This window comes from Piliocolobus tephrosceles, chromosome 2 (assembly GCF_002776525.5).
Source record: "Piliocolobus tephrosceles isolate RC106 chromosome 2, ASM277652v3, whole genome shotgun sequence".
Classification (NCBI taxonomy): Eukaryota; Metazoa; Chordata; class Mammalia; order Primates; family Cercopithecidae; genus Piliocolobus; species Piliocolobus tephrosceles.
In genome coordinates this window covers 83,002,938-83,012,646 of record NC_045435.1, presented here as the reverse complement: position 1 = coordinate 83,012,646, position 9,709 = coordinate 83,002,938, and the positions used below count along the sequence as shown (strand labels likewise).

The window sequence follows — 9,709 nt, the reverse complement described above, 5'->3', positions numbered from 1 at the left end:
TCTTCTTTTTTGGCTTACTCATGTTTTGGTGAAATGTGCCTCCATTAATGTCTTTCTTGAGAAAGGATGCACGGGAAGTAAGCTTTAGAGACTGGGCATACCCTAAGACATATTTTTTTACCCTCTTACTTTTGTCTGTGTGCAGAATTCTAGGTTGCAAGCATTCTCTCTGAATTTTGAAGGTGCTGCTCCTTTGCATTCTGCCTTCCAATATGCTGATGACAAGTCAAATGTCATTTGATTCTTGATCCTTTCTATGTAAACTGATTCTTTTCCCCTGGAAGTCTTTAGTATTTTATCCTTACCCTTGGTGTTCATGCCTTGGATCTGAATCTTTTTTTCTTTTGAAATGTTATTATCACTATTTAAAAAAATTGTTTATTTCCATAGGTTATTGGGGAACAAGTGGTGTTTGGTTACATGAGTATGTTCTTTAGTGGTGATTTGTGAGATTTTGGTGCACCCATCACCCAAGCATTATACACTGCACCCAATTTGTAGTCTTTTATCTCTCCCCACCTTGGCACCCTTTCCTGTTGAGTCCGCAGAGTCCATTGTGTCATTCTTATGCCTTTGCGTCCTCATAAGCCTAGCTCTCACTAATGAGTGAGAACATATGATGTTTGGTTTTCCATTCCTGAGTTACTTCTAATAGTCTCCAGTCTCATCCAGGTTGCTGCGAATGCCATTAATTCATTCCTTTTTATGTCTGAGTAGTATTCCATCACACACACACACACACACACACACACACACACACACACCCCAATTTCTTTACCCACTCATTGACTGATGGGCATTTGGGTTGGTTCCACATTTTTCCAATGGCAAATTGTGCTGCTATAAACATTTTTTTTCATTCATTGTTCTGGAAATTAATAGGTCACATAAAAGACGTCTTTATGTGAATTAGAAAAAGCCATTCTCTTCTGGGGCCAAGTTACAAAAGGAATTTTCTTGGGGAGATCAATTAGAGAAGGGTGTTCCCTCTGGGTAGACCAGTTAGAAATACATTCCGCTTCCTCTTGGCTAGTGCTGCAAGGCACAGGGCATGGTAAGCAGAGCGTGGGTGCATTTCAGTCCCCACTTCCCCTCTGTTGGCTGGGACCTTTGTGTCAGGCACACCCTGCATGACCGCACTGCACATTGACCTTGCAGTTAGAGTGGGCATTCCAATCTGGAGACTCACTCTATTCCACACCTGGGAGTTTTCCTGTATTATTTCTTCAGTAATTCTCTTCTTACTGTTTCCTGTCATCTCTTTTTAGAATCCTATTTCTCAGATGTTGGATCTACTGACTGAGTTTCTTGTCTTTCCTCTCTTATTGTTCATTTCCTGGTTTTTTTATTCTAGTTTCTGGGAAATTTCTCAAGTTCAATTCTCATACCAAAATTTTTTCAACCAAAATTTTAATTTCACCTATACTATTCTTTATTTTGATGAGTGACCATTCTATGATGACTCCTTTTTATTTTTACTATATCCTCCCACTCATGTTTCATTAGTGCAGTATCTCAGTACCTTTCTCTAATTCTTAATGAGATTTCTTTTTCCAGCAAGGGTGTCTGTTTCATTTCTTCTCTCTTGTTCCTCTAGAGTGTTTTCTTCAAATATCTGTTTATACTTAAGGATGAAGCACTGTGAAACTAATGGGAAACTCAGTTGTTGTGTGTGGCTTGTTAACGATGGGCTTTTCAGTAGAAAAACAGGATGACCCTTTTCACTGGAGAACCTGAAATATCAGGATCTATGGGTCTTTACTTGGGTAACTCAGCTTCTTCAAAAAGTAATGCTTCAGACTCCAGCCTTAAGGGTACAAATATGTCTGGTTGCTGTTACTCTGAAACTACTTAGGGAGTCTCACTTTCAGCACACAGACTTTCCCTTAATTTCTCAGTTTTTACTTTCACACCTCATCGGTTCCATTCTTGAACTAAGTCCTCTCTAATTGTGGTGTTGTTGCCATTTCTTCAGAGACTACACCTTTTGACTCTTCCATGGGTAGCAGTGGGAGCCGTTAATTGTGCTGGGTGGGATGGGGATGGGAGCTGGGAGGTGCCATTGGTCTTTATACAGACTTTCAAACAAGTCTCAATCTCAGTCCTGTACTCTCACCACAGCTTCCTTTCTTTTTTCCTGTTCTTCCTCCTTCTCCTGCTTTTGTTCTTCTTTCCTTTTTTAAAGATAAAATGTATACATATAAAGATGTATAAATATGAAGCATAAAATCCAGTGAGTTTTGGGAAATGAGTTATACCCAGGTAATTCACACTCCTAGCAAGATATAGAACATTTCCATCACCCCAGAAAGTTTCCTCACATTCCTTCTTATCCCCTCCAGAGGCATCCTCTATTATGTGTTTTTTCACCATAACTTAGTTGTTTGTCAACATATTCATATAAATGAAATCATATAAATGTACTGTTTTGTGCCTTATGACTCAACATGGTGTCTGTGAGGCTCATCTATATCGTTGCATGCATCAGGTTTGCTCCTTTTTTTTTTTTTTGAAGTCCTTGTCCTTTATTGGGCAAGGGGTGAGAGAAGCGGACAGACCGGTTGGACATAGTAGATGGGTGTGAGGACAAAATGCTACCAGAAAACCAGCCAATCCACACTCCCCTGAAATGGATGCTAATGCCCTTCAAACCCTGGGCATTGGTTTCATACACAGCCTCTTCCAGAGATAAAAGAAGGGGTTCTTGTATAGCTTCTTGTTACCCCCAACCATGGAGGCAAGTTCTGAGTTCCGGTTTTCCTAGGACACTAACTCTAGTCACAAAGATCTCTGGAGTGATCACACATGGTAGAGTGGCAGGGTGAATATTTCAAAATGATGAGTAGAACAGGAGTCTTGCCCAAGCCCTGTTATGTCAGTGTCTGTGTGTGGCCTCCCAGCCCAACCAGAAATTGACAGAGAGGCACGTATATGTCGAAAAGATATATATATATATTTAGAATTAGGCAGCTGGACTCAGTTTAGATGATCCCAATTTTGTCGGCAACATCCAAAGCGTCGTAATCAGGAGCTAGTCGAACATATGCCTTTTTCTCTCCGTCAGGCCGAATCAGGGTGTTAACCTTGGCCACATCAATGTCATAGAGCTTCTTCACAGCCTGTTTAATCTGGTGCTTGTTGGCTTTAACATCCACAATGAACACAAGTGTGTTGTTGTCTTCTATCTTCTTCATGGCAGACTCAGTGGTCAGCGGAAACTTGATAATAGCATAGTGGTCAAGCTTGTTTCTCCTGGGGGCGCTCTTCCGAGGATATTTGGGCTGCCTCCGGACTCGCAGTGTCTTGGGCCGCCGGAAGGTGGGTGACGTGCGGATCTTCTTTTTTTTGTGGCTGTGGACACCTTTCAACACTGCTTTCTTGGCCTTTAAAGCCTTCGCTTTGGCTTCGGCTTTAGGAGGGGCAGGAGCTTCCTTCTTCGCTTTCGGCGCCATCTTGTCAGGTTTGCTCCTTTTTAACTGCTTCCCCTGCCACTCATGAAAGAGTCGAAGGGTGTAGTCTCTGAAGAATTGGAAACCATCCCCCAATCAGAGGACTGTAGTTCACGAATGGAAACGATGAGGCATGAAGGTAAAAACTGAGAAATGAAGGGGAAGTCTGTGTACTGAAAGTGAGAATTTTCATTGATGAGTAATATGTATTCCATTGTGTGAGTATACCCCAATTTTTTTTTTTTTTTTTTTTGAGACAGGGTCTTACTTTGTTGCCCAGGCTGGAGTACAGTGCTACAATCATGGCTCATTGCAGCCTCAACCTCCCGGGCTCAAGTGATCCTCCCGTCTCAGCCTGTTGAGTAGCTGGGACTATGGGTGGGTGTGCACCACCACGCCTGGCTAATTTTATTTATTTTTTATTTTTGGTAGAGACGGGGTTTCACCATGTTGCCCAGGCTGGTTTCCAACTCCTGAGTTCAAGCAGTCCACCCACCTTGTGGACTGGGATTACAGGCGTGAGCCACTGTACCCAGTCAAAATTTGTTTATTCATTCTCCTATTGATGGACATTTGGGTTGTTTCTTGTTTCAGGCTATTATGAATAAAGCCACTATGAATATTCATCTACAGGGCTTTTTGTGGAAATACATTTTCATTTCTCTTGAGTAAATATGTAGAAGTAGAATTGCTGGGTTAAAGAGTAGGTACATGGATATCTTCATAAGAAACTGCCAAAGCTTTTCCAAAGTGATTGTACCATTTTACATTCCTGCCGTATTTTATGGAAGTTCTGGTAATCTACATCTTTGCCAACATTTGATGTTGACAGTCTTAAATTTAACCATTCTAGTGGGTGTGGTGTGTCTTTATGCTGTTAATCTGCATTTCCATAATGACTTCTCTTGCATTGCTGGTTTTCTGAGAGTTGTGATTATGAACGTGTGTTGAATTTTGTCAAATTCTTTTTCTGCATCATGTTTTTCTCATTTAGTCTGTTAAAAAATACTGAATTACATTGACTTTTTGAGTTACATTCATTTTGCATTCTGGGGTATACATTCTTGGTCATGATATATTATCCATTTATATATTGCTATATTCCATTTTCTAATTTTGTACTAATAAATTTTTTTTTTTTTTCTGTGGGCAGATGCAGGGGCTTGGCTCACACCTATAATCCCACAGCTTTGTGAGGCTGAAATGAGAGGATCACTTGAGCCCAGGAGTTCAAGGCCAGGCTGGGCAACACAGCAAGATCCTATCTCCACAAAAAATTAGCTGGGGCCGGGCGCAGTGGCTCATGCCTGTAATCCCAGCACTTTGGGAGGCCAAGGCGGGCGGATCACGAGGTCAGGAGATTGAGACGATCCTGGCTAACATGGTGAAACCCAGTCTCTACTAAAAATACAAAAATTAGCTTGGCGTGGTGATGGGCACCTGTAGTCCCAGCTACTCGGGAGGCTGAGGCAGGAGAATGGCGTGAACCCGGGAGGCAGAGCTTGCAGAGAGCCGAGATTGTGCCACTGCACTCCAGCCTGGGCGACAGAGTGAGATTTCGTCTTTAAAAAAAAAAAAAAATTAGCTGGGCATGGTGGCATGTGCCTGTTGCCCCAGCTACTTAGGAGACTGAAGTAGGAGGATCCCTTGGGCCCAAGAGATTAAGGCTGCAGTGAACTATGTTTGGACCACTGCACTCCAACCTGGGTGACAGCGCGAGACCCTCACTCTTAAAAAAACAGAGTAAGAAGTTTTGTGGCTATATTCATGAGGAATACGGGTATACAATTTTCTTTTCTTGTCATGCTTTTGTCAGTTGTTAGTATAAGCATTTTGTTTACCTTATGATTAGTTGGGAAATATTTCCTCCTGTTTTTTTGAAGGGGTTTGTCTAAAACTGGCATCAATTCCTTCTTGGACGTTTGATAGAATTCACCAATGAAGAACAACCTGGTCTTGGGTTTTCTTTTCTGTGTGGAGGCTTTTATAATACATTTTATTATTATTATTATTATTATACTTTAAGTTCTAGGGTACATGTGCACAGCATGCAGGTTTGATACATAGGTATAACACATGTGCCATGTTGGTTTGCTGCACCCATCAACTCATCATCTACATTAGGTATTTCTCCTAATGCTATCCCTCCCCCAGACCCCCACCCTCCAACAGACCCCGATGTGTGATGTTCCCTGCTCTGTGTCCCAGTGATCTAATTGTTCAATTCCCACCTGTGAGTGAGAACATGCAGTGTTTGGTTTTCTGTCCTTGTGATCGTTTGCTGAGAATGATGGTTTCCAGCTTCATTCATGTCCCTGCAAAGGACATGAACTCATCTTTTTTATGGCTGCATAGTATTCCATAGTGTATATGTGCTACATTTTCTTAATCCAGTCTATCATTGATGGACATTTGGGTTGGTTCCAAGCCTTTGCTATTGTGAATAGTGCCGCAATAAACATATGTGTACATGTGTCTTTATAGTTGCATGATTTATAATCCTTTGGGTATATACCCAGTAATGGGATTGCTGGGTCAAATGGTAATTCTAGTTCTAGATCCTTGAAGAATCGCCACACTATCTTCCACAATGGTTGAAATAATTTACACTCCCACCAACAGTATAAAAGTGTTCCTATTTCTCCACACCCTCTTAGCACCTGTTGTTTCCTGACTTCTTAATGATCACCATTCTAACTGGTGTGAGATGGTATCTTATTGTGGTTTTGATTTGTATTTCTCTGATGACCAGTGATGATCAACATTTAATCATGTGTCTATCGGCTGCATAAATGTCTTCTTTTGAGAAATGTCTGTTCATATCCTTTGCCTGCTTTTTGATGGGGTTGTTTGTTTTTTTCTTGTAAATTTGTTTGAGTTCTTTGTAGATTCTGGATATTAGCCCCTTGTCAGATGGGTAGATTGCAAAAATTTTCTCCCATTCTGTAGGTTACCTGTTCATGCTGATGGTAGTTTCTTTTGCCGTGCAGAAGCTCTTTAGTTTAATTAGATCCCATTTGTCAATTTTGGCTTTTGTTGCCATTGCTTTTGGTGTTTTAGTCATGAAGTCCTTGCCCATGCCTATGTCCTGAATGGTATTGCCTAGGTTTTCTTCTAGGGTTTTTATGGTATTAGGTCTAACATTTAAGTCTTTAATCCATTTGAATTAATTTTTGTATAAGGTATAAGGAAGGGATCCAGTTTCAGCTTTCTACATATGGCTAGCCAATTTTCCCAGCACCATTTATTAAATAGGGAATCCTTTCCCCATTTCTTGTTTTTGTCAGGTTTGTCAAAGATCAGATGGTTGTAGATGTGTGGTGTTATTTCTGAGGCCTCTGTTCTGTTCCATTGGTCTATATATCTGTTTTGGTACCAGTACCATGCTGTTTTGACTACTGTAGACTTGTAGTATAGTTTGAAGTCAGGTAGCGTGATGCCTCCAGCTTTGTTCTTTTTGCTTAGGATTGTCTTGGCAATGCAGGTTCATTTTTGGTTCCATATGAACTTTAAAGTAATTTTTTCCTATTCTTTGAAGAAAGTCATTGGTAGTTTGATGGGGATGGCATTGAATCTATAAATTACTTTGGGCAGTATGGCCATTTTCATGATATTGATTCTTCCTATCCATGAGCATGGAATATTCTTCCATTTGTTTATGTCCTCTTTTATTTCTTTGAGCAGTGGTTTGTAGCTCTCCTTGAAGAGGTCCTTCACATCCCTTGTAAGTTGGATTCCTAGGTATTTTATTCTCTTTGAAGCAATTGTAAGTGGGAGTTCACTCATGATTTGGCTCTCTGTTTGTCTGTTAATGGTGTATAGGAATGCTTGTGATTTTTGCACCTTGATTTTGTATCCTGAGACTTTGCTGAAGTTGCTTATCAGCTTAAGGAGATTTTGGGCTGAGACCATGGGGTTTTCTAAACATACAATCATGTCATCTTCAAACACAGACAATTTGACTTCCTCTTTTCCTAATTGAATACCCTTTATTTCTTTCTGTTGCCTGATTGCCCTGGCCAGAACTTCCAACACTATGTTGAATAGGAGTGGTGAGAGAGGGCATCCTTGTCTTGTGCCGATTTTCAAAGGGAATGCTTCCAGTTTTTGCCCGTTGAGTATGATATTGGCTGTGGGTTTGTCATAAATAGCTCTTATTATTTTGAGATACGTTCCATCAGTACCTAGTTTATTGAGAGTTTTTAGCATGAAGGGCTGTTGAATTTTGTCAAAGGCCTTTTCTGCATCTATTGAGATAATCATGTGGATTTTGTCTTTGGTTATGTTTATGTGATGAATTGCGTTTATTGATTTGTGTATGTTGAACCAGCCTTGCATCCCAGGGATGAAGCCAACTTGATCATGGTGGATAAGCTTTTTGATGTGCTGCTGGATTTGGCTTGCCAGTATTTTATTGAGGATTTTTGCATCGATGTTCAACAGGGATATTGGTCTGAAATTCTCTTTTTTTGTTGTGTCTCTGCGAGGCTTTGGTATCAGGATGATGTTGGCCCCATAAAATGAGTTAGGGAGGATTCTCTCTTTTTCTATTGATTGGAATAGTTTCAGAAGGAATGGTACCAGTTTCTCTTTGTACCTCTGGTAGAATTTGGCTGTGAATCCGTTTGGTCCTGGACTTTCTTTGGTTGGTAGGCTATTAATTATTTCCTCAATTTCAGAACCTGTTATTGGTCTATTCAGAGATTCAACTTCTTCCTGTTTTAGTCTTGGGAGGGTGTATGTGTCCAGGAATTTATCCATTTCTTCTAGATTTTCTAGTTTCTTTGCATATAGGTGTTTATAGTATTATCTGATGGTAGTTTGTATTTCTGTGTGATTGGTCGTGATATCCCTTTCATCATTTTTTATTGCATCTCTTTGATTCTTCTCTCTTTTCTTCTTTATTAGTCTTGCTTGTGGTGTATCAATTTTGTTAATCTTTTCAAAAAACCAGCTCCTAGATTCAGAGATGTTTTGAAGGGTTTTTTTGTGTCTCTATCTCTTTCAATTCTGGTCTGATCTTAGTTATTTCTTGTCCTCTGCTAGCTTTTGAATTTTTTTGCTCTTGCTTCTCTAGTTCTTTTAATTGTGATGTTAGGGTGTCGATTTTGGATTTTTCCTGCTTTCTCTTATGGGCATTTAGTGCTATAAATTTCCCTCTACACACTGCTTTAAATGTGTCCCAGAGATTCTGGTATGTTGTGTCTTTGTTCTCATTGGTTTCAAAGAACATCTTTATTTCTGCCTTCATTTCATTATTTACCCAGCAGTCATTCAGGAACAAGTTGTTCAGTTTCCATATAGATGTGTGGTTTTGAGTGAGTTTCTTAATCCTGAGTTCTAATTTGATTGCACTGTGGTCTGAGAGACAGTTTGTTGTGATTTCTGTTCTTGTACATTTGCTGAGGAGTGCTTTACTTCCAATTATGTGGTCAATTTTAGACTAAGCACGATGTGGTGCTGAGAAGAAAGTATATTCTGTTGATTTGGGGTGGAGAGTTTTGTAGATGTCTATTAGGTCTGCTTGTTGCAGAGCTGAGTTCAGGTCCTGGATATCCTTGTTAACCTTCTGTCTTGTTGATCTGTCTAATATTGACAGTGGGGTGTTAATGTCTCCCATTATTATTGTGTGGGAGTCTAAGTCTCTGCAGGTCTCTAAGGACTTGCTTTCTGAATCTGGGTGCTCCTGTATTGGGTGCATATATATTTAGGATAGTTAGCTTTCCTTATTGAATTGATCCTTTCACTGTTATGTAATGGCCTCTTTGTCTCTTTTCATCTTTGTTGGTTTAAAGACTGTTTTATCAGAGACTAGGATTGCAACCCCTGCTTTTGTTTTTTTACTTTCCATTTACTTGGTAGATCTTCCTCCATCCCTTTATTTTGAGCCTATGTGCATCTTTGCATGTGAGGTGGGTCTCCTGAATACAGTACACTGATGGGTCTTGACTCTTTATCCAGTTTGCCAGTCTGTGTCTTTTAATTGGGGCATTTAGCCAATTTACATTTGAGGTTAATATTGTTATGTATGAATTTGATCCTGTCATTATGATGTTCGATGGTTCTTTTGCCCATTAATTGATGCAGTTTCTTCATAGCATTGATGGTCTTTACAATTTGGCCTGTTTTTGCAGTGGCTGGTACTGGTTGTTTCTTTCCATGTTTAGCACTTCCTTCAGGGTCTCTTGTAAGGCAGGCCTGGTGGTGACAAAATCTCTCAGCATTTGCTTGTCTGTAAAGGATTTTATTTCTCCTTCACT

The 9,709-nt window shown here is 40.1% G+C and overlaps 1 pseudogene across 1 annotated transcript; it reads right to left on the bottom strand.

The window, feature by feature from the left end:
* Nucleotides 1-2,936: 2,936 nt before the first annotated feature.
* On the bottom strand, nt 2,937-3,453 carry LOC111524364 (annotated as a pseudogene). Its single transcript, XR_002725765.3, has one exon. The product of XR_002725765.3 is annotated as a 60S ribosomal protein L23a pseudogene (transcript).
* Nucleotides 3,454-9,709: the final 6,256 nt, after the last annotated feature.